The sequence below is a fragment of the Apium graveolens genome, chromosome 6, assembly GCF_009905375.1.
Source record: "Apium graveolens cultivar Ventura chromosome 6, ASM990537v1, whole genome shotgun sequence".
Classification (NCBI taxonomy): Eukaryota; Viridiplantae; Streptophyta; class Magnoliopsida; order Apiales; family Apiaceae; genus Apium; species Apium graveolens.
This window is the reverse complement of record NC_133652.1, coordinates 220,420,049-220,434,953: the sequence shown is the minus strand read 5'-3', so window position 1 is coordinate 220,434,953 and position 14,905 is coordinate 220,420,049. Positions and strand designations below refer to the sequence as shown.

At 33.0% G+C, this 14,905-nt stretch overlaps 1 non-coding gene across 1 annotated transcript; it reads right to left on the bottom strand.

The window, feature by feature from the left end:
- Window positions 1-12,270: 12,270 nt before the first annotated feature.
- On the bottom strand, window positions 12,271-12,377 carry LOC141669166 (small nucleolar RNA R71). Its single transcript, XR_012553456.1, has one exon. It is a non-coding gene; the product is annotated as a small nucleolar RNA R71 (small nucleolar RNA).
- Between the last annotated feature and the right edge of the window lie 2,528 nt (window positions 12,378-14,905).

Here is a 14,905-nt window from a genome sequence, read left to right as displayed (position 1 = left end):
GAATCAGAACTTGAAGAGCCAGATGGATGTTCTGATGTTTCTTGAGATATGGTAGGATCTTGATATGCTCCCCCTGCATAGGTGCATCTTCCTTTGACGTAGTCACCACAGTTTCAATAACATCAGAGTTTAATCCATCAGAGTTTACAGTATCAGGACTTAGACTGTCAGGATTTTCAGTATCAGAATTTGAGTCTTCTTTTTCAAATCTCAGCTGATCATGGTCAATGAAATCTTCAAGACCAGTAATCTTCTTGTCATCAAAAGAGACATTGATAGATTCCATAACCACTTTTGTTCTCAAATTATAGACTCTGAAGGCTTTTGTGGAAAGTGGATATCCAACAAAGATTCCTTCATCAGCTTTTAGATCAAACTTTGATAGCTGTTCAGGATGAGTCTTGAGAACAAAACACTTGCATCCAAATACATGAAAATATTTCAGATTTGGCTTCTTTTTCTTCACCATCTCATATGGTGTTTTTCCATGCTTGTTAATGAGTGTTGCATTTTGAGTAAAACAAGCAGTCTGCACAGCTTCAGCCCAGAAATAGGTTGGAAGCTTTGCTTCTTCAAGCATTGTACGTGCAGCTTCAATGAGAGTTCTATTCTTCCTTTCAACAACTCCATTTTGCTGTGGAGTTCCAAGAGCAGAAAATTCCTGCTTTATTCCATGGCTTTTGCAGAACTCTTCCATTATCAAATTCTTGAACTCAGTGCCATTATCACTCCTTAAAATTTTCACAGAATCTTTGACCATTTTATCCAGTTGTTTGACATGATCAATCAAGATAGATGCAGTTTCACTTTTTGTGTGCAAGAAATACACCCATGTGTATCTGGTGAACTCATCCACTATGACCAACGCATACTTCTTCTTTGCAATAGACATGACATTTACTGGACCAAATAGATCAACATGTATTAGATGATAAGGCTCAAGAATTGATGATTCAGTCTTGCTCTTGAATGAAGATTTTCTTTGTTTGGCTTTCTGACATGAATCACAAAGACCATCAGGAGCAAATACTGTGTTTGGCAACCCTCTCACAAGATCTTTCTTGACCAGTTCATTTATATTGTTGAAATTTAAATGAGAGAGTTTCTTATGCCAATTCCAGCTTTCTTCAATTGATGCTCTACTCATCAAACAGATTGTAGAACCATCAGTACTTGTTAAAAGCTTAGCTTCATAAATGTTACCATGCCTGTATCCTTTCAGAACAACTTTGCCTTTAGATTTACTCACAATTTCACAGTGTTCTTCAAAGAAATCAACATGATAACCTCTGTCACAGATTTGACTTATACTCAGTAGGTTGTGTTTAAGTCCTGAGACCAGAGCTACTTGTTTAATTATGACATTTCCAAGATTGATATTGCCATATCCCAATGTTTTTCCAATGTTACCATCTCCATAAGAAACACTTGGGCCAGCTTTCTCCACAAAGTCTGATAGCAGGGCCTTATTTCCAGTCATATGTCCTGAACATCCACTGTCCAGAACTAGAATATTTTTCCTATTGCCCTGCAATCACAAAGACCACTAATTATTAGTTTTAAGGACCCAGACTTGCTTGGATCCTTTGGCCTTATTAAGTTTGTTAACATTTGCAGCGGATTTAGCATCAGAGTTTATGTTAACATTTTTCTTATCAGAACTTACACTATCAGACTTTGAATCAGAATTTACACTAGAAGGAACAATGGAAACTTTCTTCAAAGAAGGTTTTATTTGATAATAATCATAGTACAAACTATGATATTCCTTACAAGTATAAATGGAATGCCATAAACTACCACAATGAAAACAAGGATTTTGTGGTTTGTATCTAACAGACTGACTCTTAACTCCTGATTTTGAAGGTAAGGAGTTAATATTCTTATTCTTCCTGCAAAAAGAAGCCAGATGGTTAGAACTTCCACAATTATGACATGTTTTCCTAGGAGCATCAGGAACAGGTTTATAATCATTGCTTTTATTCACACCTTCCTTTCCATTCCTATTTTTCCTTGGTGATTTTACCTTGTTTGCATTCTTAACATCTTTCAGCTTATGTTTAAGCTGCTTCTTCGTCATTAAGCCTATGTTCACTTCAGCTGTCTTTTCCTGTTTTAGTTTGTCAGAAGTTGATTCCTTTGTAACTTCTGATTTTTCATTTTCAGACTTTACAGTTACAAACTTAACAGGTTTTAACTTTGGCTTTTGCTTATCAACAGACTTAATTTCTTCAGTTCCTTTATCTTTCTTATCTTCTCCATAACCTAAGCCCTCTTTCCAGTTTCCACTACTTAGCAAATTTTGAGTTGTTTTGCCAGAGTTAGTCCAAGTCCTGATAATCTCTCTTTCCTTTTCTAACTCAGTTTTTAGAGATTCATTTAATTTTAGCACTTCATTCCTAACATAAAAAGCATCATCTCTATCCTTCTGAGTTTGATGGAACATGACTAACTCTTTTTCTAAGAAATCATTCCTTTTCTTAAATGCAAGATTTTCAGAAGTTAATCTTTCACATGTTAAAGTTTGATCTCTATAGCTAACAAACATGGTTTTAAGATATCTTCTCAACTCATTAATATCATCAGTATGAAAAGCATAAGTAGTCTGAGGTACCTTTGTTTCAGCAGCTTCAGAACTGCTCTCAGCACTTTCTTTATCAGCATTTGCCATCAATGCATAGTTTTCCTCACTTTCAGAGTCTGAGGTGTCTGTCCAGCTTTTCTGTTTTGTGACAAGAGCCTTGCCTTTGTCACCCTTTACATTCTTGCAGTCAGGAGATATGTGGCCTTTCTCACCACAGTTATAGCATTTAACATTGGTGTAATCTCCTCTGTCAGACTTTCCTCCTCTGCCTTCAGATCTTCTGAAATTCTTTTTATCAGAACTTATGCCTTTCCTGGAAAACTTCTTTCCCTTCCTGAACTTCCTGTATGCAATTTTTGTGATTCCTTTCACCATAAGAGCACACAGCTTCATCATCTCCTCATCAGCATCAGTCTCAGGCAAGCTTTCAGAATCTGAGTCATCATCACTCTCAGAACTTGATGACTCAGTATCAGACTTTATGAAAAGAGCTTTACCCTTGTCTTTCTTTGAGGAAGCTGCTTTGGGGAATTCTTCTTCAGCCTTAAGAGCAACTGTCCTTGACTTTCCTCCTTTCCTCTTGCTTCTTTGTTCCATCTCCAGCTCATGAGTCTTGAGCATTCCATAGATTTCGTCAAGAGTTGTTTCATCAAGATTGTAGTTGTCTCTTATTGTCGTTGCCTTCAAATCCCAGCATTCAGGAAGAGCTAACAGGAACTTAAGGTTTGAATCTTCAAGATCATACTCTTTATCAACCAATGACAAATCATTCAAAAGTTTGACAAATCTATCATATAAATCATTCAATGACTCATTAGCCTTTGAGTCAAAGTGTTCATACTCTTGAGTGAGTATTGTCTTCCTGTTCTTCTTAATTGTGTCAGTTCCCTGACACCTTGTTTCCAGAGCATCCCATATCTCCTTAGCAGTCTTGCAGTTGATTACCCTGTTTGACATTACATTATCAATGGCACTATGCAGTAAGTGTCGTACCTTAGCATCCTTAGCAATTGATGCTATGTCTTCAGCAGTATAATCACTCTTCTCCTTTGGTACGGTCTTTGCTGCTTCACCTGCAACTGCAACTGCGAGCTTGGTTGGTTTGTGAGGGCCTTCCTTGATTCTATCAAGGTATTCTGGATCTGTTGCTTCCAGGAACATGGTCATCCTTACCTTCCATATGGGATATTCAGATGGTCTCAGTATGGGAACTCTGATGGTCTCATACCGACTCTGAATTTGTGTCTTTGGTGGTTCCTCAGTTGTGGTAGGCTTAGTTGGAGTTTCTGTGTCCGACATGATTGTGTTTGGATCTTTAACTGTATGTGTGTTAACAGAGTAGCTCTGATACCAATTGTTAGGTCACACACACACTGTAGAGGGGGTGAATACAGTGTATAGTACACTCAAATCGAACTTTAAGAACTTAAGTAACAGAAAACAAACTTTATTGAAATAATAAACTCTGTTACAGTATGGAACTGTTACCTCTCAGTGATGAACAAATATCACGAGAGCTGCTAGGGTTACAATGAATAATCTTCTCTAATAATGATAACACTTATAGTGTAAACCCTATGTCTGTGTTTATATACTACACAGTTACAAGATAATCGCTAATTGATATGGAATATAATTATGCTTCCTAAAATATATCAATCAGATATCTTTTCTTCCAAGTATTCCATTCTTCACGGAATTCCTTCTTCATGCATATCTCTTCTTATGTTTATCTCAATCTTCTTTCCTTTAATCAACTACTGTCCTTATCTGATTATCCTTCAGCACTTAAGTTCTGATATCTATCTTCTGATGATTATCTCCTGATAACATACGTACTGATATCCTTAAGTCCTGACTTCCAATATAAGTACTGATCAACAGTTAAGTACTGATTTATCCTGTTCAGTAAGATCTGAAAGCTAAACATAAAACATATTAGCCATGACATTATCAAATATATCTAACATACTCTAAATTTTTTAAAAGACAATCCGTAATTTTCCTATTTTACAAAATGAAACAAAATATATGTAATATTTTAATATCTAAATTCAATATAAATTTGATCCTCATATTATAAGATAAAAATTAAAATTATCTATTTAAAAATATTTTAAATCAAACTTACTCATTCCAAATTTTTTAAAGAAAATGATATTACTTAAACCCGATTAATAAATGATTTGTTGATTGTTACTTATATTTATTTTTATTAGATAATTGTTGCTTGTATTATATATAATATAATACTTTTAATATTATTTTTTATCATTTAAGAATATATAATTATAGTTCAATTTATTAATTAATTGCCTAATGTGTTTGTGTTAGGAATATGTTGTGTACTTGTTGATAAGTTAAACAAAACACCTTAGTAGATTTAATTTAGTGATTTTGTAGCTTTCAACGGATGATCACTTTAACATCCGTTGAAAGGGAGCTTATGTATAAATAAGTTTAGTAGCATATTTCTGCATATTATAATGTCTTATAAAACTAGATGTTGTGGAATGTTTTAAGTCATGTTGACTACTAGATTGATATGCAAGATAGGTTGGCTAACTGTAATTATTAGATGCCTTGTAATCTTGTATAAGTGAAATAGAGTTAACTGCAATGAAGATGCTCTCAACGGATGTTTCACAAGGTTTCAACGGATGATCAACTAGAGCTTCAACGGATGTTCAACCAGACTGTCAATGGATGATACAACTAAAGTTTCAACAGACGATCCCACAAAGTTTCAACGGATGATCAAATTCAAAAGCATTTGATAGTGACTTGACAGTCACATGCGTTGATTATATGAAAATGGAATGTGGCAGTCTATTTACAGGTTTTAGAGAACAAAGAAGTATTTCCATTTTCATGCTAAACTGAAGATATTCAAAAATGCTGGATAGAGAAATGAAGAAGCATGAAATTAGATTGGAAACATTTTGTCTTATTTGTTTGTCTTTTTATCATGTAACTTGGTGATATATAAACCAAGGGTAGCATGTAGAACTAAATAGAAGAAGTAAGCAATTACCAGAGAAATAGAAAAAGCTGTATCTGTAAAGAATTTTTCTATTCTTTGTAAGTTCAACTTGTAAGCAGCTGTGTGCAAAAACATTGCATCACAGAGTTCTCATATTAATATATATATCTTTGGTGGAAAAGTTCAATCCACCAAAAAGTTTTTAAATACTTGTATTTGATTACTTTGTGTTTGATTTTCCCAATACTTTCATTCCGCACTTTAGCTAAATCAAACACAATTATATATTCAAAGTAGAACAGTTCTTAAAATCCGAATAACAGTTTTTTATACATATTATTAGATATTATAGTAGAATAATAGAATAAATGAAATAAATATAGTCTTTATTATAACTATAATTTAGCACGTGCAACACCTATAATACCTTGAGTTTTCAAATTGGTATCAGTCTCTAAATCTTATGATTGACCTTAACTGGATATTATTCTGACAATGTGAATAGTCGGTATGTGCTTGTTATGTGAAGTAATATGGATTAACCAATATTGCACCCTTTTTCTTTCGATAATTTCAAGGACGAAATCCGTTTAAGGAGGGTAGATTGTAATGACCCGAACTTTTTAAAATTTATTTATTATTATAAAAGTGATTTCATTTAAAAGATAGGAATAAATTTTAATATTTTACTCTAGCTTTAATAGTTTTAAAAATTTTATATTTAAATTCGGAGTTATTGTGTTGTCGAGGTGTGATTGGCTTTTTTTTTTGCTAAATAGTGTGATTGGCTTTTTAAACTAAATATCATGTATTATTTCTAAAATCCAGATTTATTGGTTATGTGAGTATAATTTTTATATGCTTAAGTGGTACGTGTGGACTTGATCATATGATTAGTGAAGATAATTTATGAATATTATGTAGGTATATGTGAATCTTCTGAAAAATTATATGTTGAATGATTTTCTTTAATTGCGGTTTATATGTGCCAAAATTGTGAGTTTTGATTATTAATATTCTCAGAATGAATCATATAGATATTTTTCAAGTGATTTACTGGTTGTTATATGAGTTTATAAATGATCTGTAGATTTATTTGATTATTTTTTTAATTATTTATTAGTTATTTGTGATTATTCGAAATCCCGCAACTTCAACGGTTTAGGAAATCTAAAAACCGAAATATTTCCTAAAAAGGATTTCTAGCCTAATTTGATTATTTTAAACACCTTTCATGTTTTGACTTTTTCGATCCGAAGTATAGTTTTATCTGCAAAGATTCTGGGTCGGTTTTACGGGTGTTAAAATATTATTTTATTGTCTCGATATACGTACAACCTAGATATTTTTCGTTATCCAAGATATTTTGATTAAAATATTAGTTTATATTAAAGTACGTGCATCTAGGGGCTCAGAACCCTAAACCTTTATTAAATTGTCCGGTTTTAATGTTTATCTCAAAACCAGGTCCCTCTGGATCAGTTTTTATTTATTCTTAGCTATTAAGTATTGGATTTTTATATCTGAAATGATCCAACGGGGTCCTAATTTCTCGTAAATATAAATAGCATTCACCGTACTTTATTTTATATAAATAAACATTTTAATTTATAAATCGTTTATTGATTTTGATGCTTAAATAAGCTTATCATTAAATTTACAATCGAATGGTACATAAAATTGATGTTTTTAACCCTCGGGGATGTTAAGTCGAGTTAATCAATTTTCTGTGTTTTTGTTTTCGATTTTACGAGTTATTCTTGATGTGATCGTTAGCCATGATTATTTCAATAGATTCTATATGTTTTAATCTTCTTTTTGACATGTAAATCATTGATTCCAGTTAAGAAACGAGTGTGTTCGTGTTTTGGCTGGAATATGGTTCGAATTCGGCCGTTAGTGGCGATTCTGGCGTTGATTGCAATTATTAGAGGTAATTCTGAGTTCCTGGAATGATTGGGAATTGTTTGGCGTCGAAACTGTATCGAAACGGTGCTCTATGGTCATTGAACGGAGGTCGACCGATGTTTTTCAGGTGACCAGAACGGCGACCGGATTCCGGGTTTTCCAGAAACTGGCGACCTGTTTTTGGTCGTCCAGCCACCTGCCGCCCGGGTCTGCCACCTGTTGATCCAAGGAAGAAGGAGACCTTTCCCCCAAAACTGTTCTTGGACTTATATTTTTTTAAATAATTCAAAATTCAGTTGTATTCCAAAATTGATTTCAATTCCAAATTTAATTTGGTTAATTATTTTTAATAATTAACTGAATTATTTTAATTCCCAAAAAAATTATTTTCTTTTATTGTTTTCGAAAATCTAAATTTGATTTAATTATTTATAATTTGTTTTGATTAATTATTTATTCATTTAATTAATTGATTAATTCATTTAATCAATTAATTTTATTTATAAATAGTTAAATGAAGTGTAATGATTTATAACTGAGCCAAACAATGATTTAAAATATTTTGAGATTTTAAAAATATATAAAGGTATTGAATATTAAATTAATATTATTATTAATTGAAATATTCTTATTTTATTCGTAATAAATAGACCGTTCATCCGTTTAATACGAAACGAACACGTCTAGACTCAGAAAAATATTCTTTTTCTATTAAAAATACTTTCAAAACATAAAATATTCATTTCGAAAGGTCGCTTGATTTTGTAAACATTTTTGAGTTGCATAACTATCAAAAAGTTGTATGATTTTGTAAACATTTTTGAGTCGCATAACTATCAAAAAGTTGTATTTTGACTCGATTTCAGTTTTAAACATACCGAGTCCAATGTTTTGAAAGTCTGATTTATGTGGTACCTGCTTTATGTGTTTATGTGTGTACGTGAGTCAAGAGTCTTGTGTTTGACTGTCATAATTATGTGTAATTCTTGTTCTACGAATATGATAAATGTTATGAACAAGATGATACTATGTTTTGGTGGGCGTTGAACAAGTATATGTTGAGTCATGAAGTCAGATTAAATGGATTGATTTTTGATTGAAATAGAATAACAGGGGGATAGTCTAATAATTAGACAAGATAATGTCTGATTTTTGATATGATTTGTACAAGCGTTGATTTATAGAATAGTGTGTTTAACATGGTTGGACTGTAAGATAGAGTCAAAGCATGTTTATGTGTTAACTGATAATTCATAAGTCAGAAGGGTTGTATAGGCTAACTTTTGATTATATGCTAAGTGTTTATCGGTATACGTGATATGTAAATGCGAAGGATGATGTACAAGACATGCATGTATAATAACAAGAGTAAGTCACATTGACAACCCTAAGATTAACTTGTATGATAATCTAAATCTGTATTGTATTTCTTGAGCCTGTAAAAATGGTTAAAAGATTAGACTGGGGGATTTTTCTTTGAACATATTCAAGCTAAGGAATAAAATCTGGAAGAAGATCAAGCCATGATCATGCCTCAGAGAAAAGATGTAGAAGCTTGGAATTGAATAAAGTTGTTCTATGAAAAATGTTCTAAGTCAAGATATTGACAAGTTACAGATCAAGTTATATCGAGAAGTCCAAAATGGCTTATAGAAAAGTCTCAGATATATCGACAAGTCAAATGAAGATGTAGAGAACTGGAGATATCGACAAGTCATTTCTGCATGTAGAGAACTCAGAGATATCGACAGTTCAAATAAAGATGTGAAGAATTGAAGATATCGACAAGTCAATTTCTCATATAGAGATCTCAAAGATATCGATAAGTCAAATGGTATATATATAAATCTCAGAGATATCGACGAGTGATTTTTACATGTAGAGATCTTAAACATATCGACATGTCATTTCACATGTAAGTATCTAGAGACCTCGACAAGTCAAGCATACCTATAAAGAACTCAGAGATCTCGATAAGTCATTATACTTATCGAGATGTCACTTCTCTATAGAACAAATTGGAGATCTCGACATACTTCTTAAATTCATAATGCAAACAAGTTCAACATTCAAAATTATCAGTCAATAAATAATTCATTCACTAAATTGGAAAGTCTACAAAATATCTTGAAGAATACAAAATAAAGGGCCAAGATCAACCGGACATAGGGTGGTCACAGACCTGCAAGATTCTGCACAGATTTGCTAAGCCAGAAATGGAAATAGAAAAAATTTGCTTTAGAAATTGATTTAGTACATTTTAGTGCAAGTTTTTTAAACCCGTGTTGTTAGTCTATAAAGCATGCACAAGTCCTTAGTTCACATGTAACAAACTGGTCAAGAATCTCTTGTATTCTCTCAAGATAGAAGTTGAGTTCTTATTTTCTTAAGAACACAGATTTTGTAGAAAGACAGACTTAAATAATATAATTAAGTGAGTTTTTGATATTGTGTGTTTGTGTTATTTATGTTCAATTCAATACCTCAGCAAATTACTAATTGCTTTGTTCACCAAAATCCAAACAAGTTTTAAAAAAAAAAGACAAAATATCTCAAGAAACACATCCCCCCCCCCCGTGTTACATTTATAGCATTTAATATCCAACAAGTGGTATTAGAGCAAAATCTGAAAGTAAACTAATAAAGATCTCAGAAGAATGAGTGCTCAGAAGATAAGAAGCATCAAGATACCAGCCTTTGACAAAGCTAATGACATACTGTGGAAAAAGAAGATGATTTTGTTTATAAAAATTAACAACTGATAAGTGGTATTTATATCCACTTAGAACGCTTCATAGAGGCTCGAATTGGTGTTTTGTACTCAAGTTGTTTGTGTTTTTGTAGTGTATTGTATTTCAGGGTATAATTGGAAGAAAGAATGGATCTTGCATGATTTATCCCTGGAAGAGTGTTAGGATGGAGTCTCGGTTGATTGGGCAAAATAAGCCAGTAATTGAAGTCACGAGGATAAGAAAAATCTAGTTTTTCCAGAAGCTCAAGGCGGTCGCGCTACATTTGGGAGCGGCCGCACTGGGGGCGGCCGCGCTAGGTTAATTTTCCAGAATCCTGAATCTAATAGAAGATTGATCTGCTGGACTTCTGGATTGTTTGGGCTGGTATTTAAAGACTTTTTGAAGACGTTTTTCATAACGGAGAGAAAGGAGATAATAGCAAGAAGACCTAATAGCACAAATTCAATGAAGGAGAAGAAGAACTTGTTTTACTTGTGATTTTTTGCTTAAGTTGTAATCTTGGATGCTCATGTCTTTGTTGTTGAACCTAATACTCTTGTTAACGTACTTTTTTATTTTATTCAGTTTATAAATACCTAGTTTTATATACCATGCTTTTATCGGAACCCGCAGTGATGATGAGTTCGGTTATGAACTAATCATTATCGTGGGGTTCTGACGGATTTACTTATGGATTTCTATAGTTAATTGTTTCAATACCTAAGTGTGTGGTGATTATATGATATCTTGGTATTGGTTATGCTTATTCGTCTTATGTGCGTCGCGAACATATAAGATAGCGTGTTAATCTTTATTGAAGCGACAATGAATATAGAGATTTAGAACTTGCCATGCTAGCATAGGTTCGTGTATTTATTATGCATGATTCGTAGGTTATTTTAACCATTTTACTTGCCCTATGTAATCACGATAGATAACTTGCGCATTAAACCTTTATGTTGTCAAATTCTATAAACATATAGGGTCTCAACATAATTGGTGTCTATTCAACTTCTATCTCTTTTGTGGATGTTTGGTAGTAGGGTATTCGTACAACGAAAGTTGGCGTTCACTAATTTCGTGTTATCTAATTAGTTGTCATTATCATTGCATGTTAAGGTTAAGAACAATGACTTTGAATGAAGTATTTAATAAAGTTAGAATCCCAATTCTGTCTCATATAGTTAATTCAATCACTTTTAATCTCTTTGTTATTTGCATGTTAGTTTAATTTTAGTTATAAAACATCTCAAATTGTTATTTGTCTTAGCATTGAACGATAATCATATATTGATGCATAGGTGCATATTCTGAATTTAACCTAAACCAGACTCGGTGGGAACGAACTAGAAAGTATTATATATTCTTTGTGAACGCGTATACTTGCGTGTAATTTTAGCGCGTATTTTCGTCTTAACAAGTTTTCGGCACCGCTGCCGGGGACTCGGTGTTAAGTTTTAGTTTATGTGCTTGACATCAGTGGTCGTTAAAGTTCACTAACTCGGATATTTTACTTACTTGTTTGTTTGTTTGTGTTCAGGTACTCTAGAGAGAGTTTATGCTAACGCGTTCTCGATCTCGCAAGAGAATACTAGATAAAGCGGAGGAAGAAGTTGAAGTAGTAGAAGAAGTTTTTGCAGAACTTGAGAAAGTTGAAGAAGAAGCGATCGTTGCAATGGGAGAACCAGTAGCAAATCTTAAAGCTTTGATGAATTATTCTCAACCGAAGATCAATGACATTCAATCTGGCATTGTCAGACCAGCCATCGCGGCTAATACTTTTGAAATCAAGCCTAGCATAATTCAGATGGTGCAGAACTCAGTCCAGTTTGGGGGTTCTCCAATAGAAGATCCCAACATCACATTAGAGATTTCATCGAGATCTGCGACACTTCTAAATTGAACAATGTTTCTGAAGATGCTGTAAGCTAAGGCTTTTCCCATTCTCTCTGAGAGATAAAGCTAAGTGTTGGTTGCATTCTCTACCACTAGGCTCTATTACTACTTGGGAAGATCTTGCTCAGAAGTTTTTTACTAAATTCTTCCCTATGGCAAAGACAACTGCAATCAGGAACGCTCTTACTCAATTTGCGCACCAATCGGGAGAATCTTTGTGTGAGGCTTGGGAGTGTTATAAGGAGATGCTTAGGAAGTATCCTCATCATGGGATGCCTGACTGGAAAATTATCAATTGCTTTTATAATGGTTTGGGAGCACAGTCTGAAAGGAATATGTCCTAAGTCCAATCATGTATTAGGATTTAGGAATAACTTTTTATGTAATATGTTTTGATTTCATTGATATTAATAAAAGACTTGTTTTGTTTTTATTACGGGCTCTATCTATTTAAGTGTTTAAATAAGATATACCATAGTTTAGAGTAAAGCTTTCTATGGATTATGATGAGATCATAATAGTGAGACCTAAAAGATGATAACTCTAAACTTAAATAGTTCCTGATCATAGGATTACTAACTGATAATTAATAATCCGCAAAGATCGGTACATACTATGCTTGCTTCATTATGAATGATGTCTGTTCTCATAGACATTTGTGTGGTGACACTATAGCTAGTATGTAGGTGCTTATTATAGAATAAGTTCACTGAACATGACTCGCACAGCTGAACAACTGATGGAGTTCACTCACGTATCAGCAGTTGTTCACATAGTGATAGTTGTACAAGTATCCTTAGACTTGAGGTCATCATAGTCATCTTGTGTACACTAAACTATGCTTTGGTTTAGTTCTTAGTCTCCAGGGATAATTATTAGGGATATACTGGGTATAGGAATTTGTACACGAAGATAGTGTATGATCAATAAAGGATCTACCATTTCCAGTGAAGGAAGCGAATGTTCAAGGCTGATCCACTTATGCTAGTTCAGGAATCTCTGGCCAGAGTGAAGGAAATTAGAAAGGAGTTTCTAATTTCCATAGAACTAAGCATAGTAAATGGTAAGCAAGTGATTAAATTAGATAGGCTTGACACAAGATCCATGCCTTGTATTTAATCAGGACATTGTAGGGTAGAAGGAGTTTATTGTACGGTAATTATTCACTGAATAGGTTCTTGGTATTCTAAGCAGTGAATTCGTATTATCCGGATAGTCGCGATATGCTGAGAAGTATCCCTCACGATGTAGAATAAATATGATTAATTAATTAATCATATTTAATAAATTAGAGAATTTATATAAATAATGATAAAATAGTTTTATTATTATTTATTTCTACTACCGGCTTAATATTGAACCTACAGGGTCACACCATAAAAGAGAATGATTTAATGGTGATGGAATTAATTAATAATGGCTGATAATTATTTATTTATGAAATAAATAATTAATTGGAAAATTTAATAATTGATCAAATGAGATTTAATTGATTATAAATTAATTAAGAAAAGTTCTTAATATTATTAATTAAGAATTTAATTTTTGGAAATTAAATCAAGAGAGAGAATTATTCCTAAAGTGTTTAGAAAAAGGATTAATAAATAAAAGGTGTTTTAATTATTAATGAGAATAATAAATGGGTTAATAATAATAATATTTTATGAGAAAATTTCAGTTGAAAATTTTGCCTATAAATATAGTATTATAAACCCTATTTTTATTCCAATCCGAATTCAAACCCAAAAGTTTTTAGAAAACCTAATTCTCTCCACCTCCTCCTCCTTAACGTCGTTTTCTTGGTGGATACCGGTGGAGTGCTTCACGTTTGAGGAGCAGCTGCTAAGGATCTCCGATCGTTGCTTTTGGATCGCTATTAAAGGTTAGTAATCGATTCATATGTTTTAATCACGATTTATATGCTTTTATTTGGATTTTATATGTGTAAAAGTGTTTTATCATGCCTCCGCTGCGATTAAAAATCCAACAATGGTATCAGAGCATAGGTTGTATGCATATAGATCTGTGGTAAAAATTTCAGAATTTTATGTGCATGTATGAATTAATTATGATTTTTACAAGTTATATCATGGATTAATTTTGTCTGATGAGAAATCGTTTCTCAGAATTATTTTGAATGTTGATATGGGTTCTACAAGTGTTGTAGATCGTCTGGGTATTTTTCTTATAATTTTATGATGTATAGATTTTTTATTATGAATTTTTGAAGATCTTGCAATTAAATTCGTAATTAAATAATCATATATATATAAATTGTAAGTATATATATATTATGTATCTGCTGCTGTTTGTTTGTTGATGTTGAAAAAGAAAAGCACATGATATGTGCTGCTGTGTGAAGAGAAGACACAGAAGTCAGGTACGGCTGCACGGAGTTCGAGAAGCTGTCAGGAGGCGGCAGCTGCAGACGCGGGTGGCGCACGCGCGCGCGGGGGGTGTCGCGCATTCCGGGAATGCGTTACACCCTGTGGCGCATTCACGGAATGCGTTACACCTTTTAATGGCTTAAAAGGGTTGTAACACATCACCGGAATGCGTTACAGGGCTTGTAACGCGTTCCTGTAATGCGTTACAGCCCGACTGTCCACATTAAATTTGATTTTTTGGGAGTTTCGTAACTCCGTTTTGGGCGTGCAATATATCGTTGGATTCATTTTTCTGAGACGGATCTAATGGAGTGATCAAATTTTAGTTTATATAAAAGTTTTGAACTGTTTATATTTCCGAAAGTGTTTTAAAGCTGTTTTTGACTGTTTTAATTGCTTTTAAATGCTTCATGTG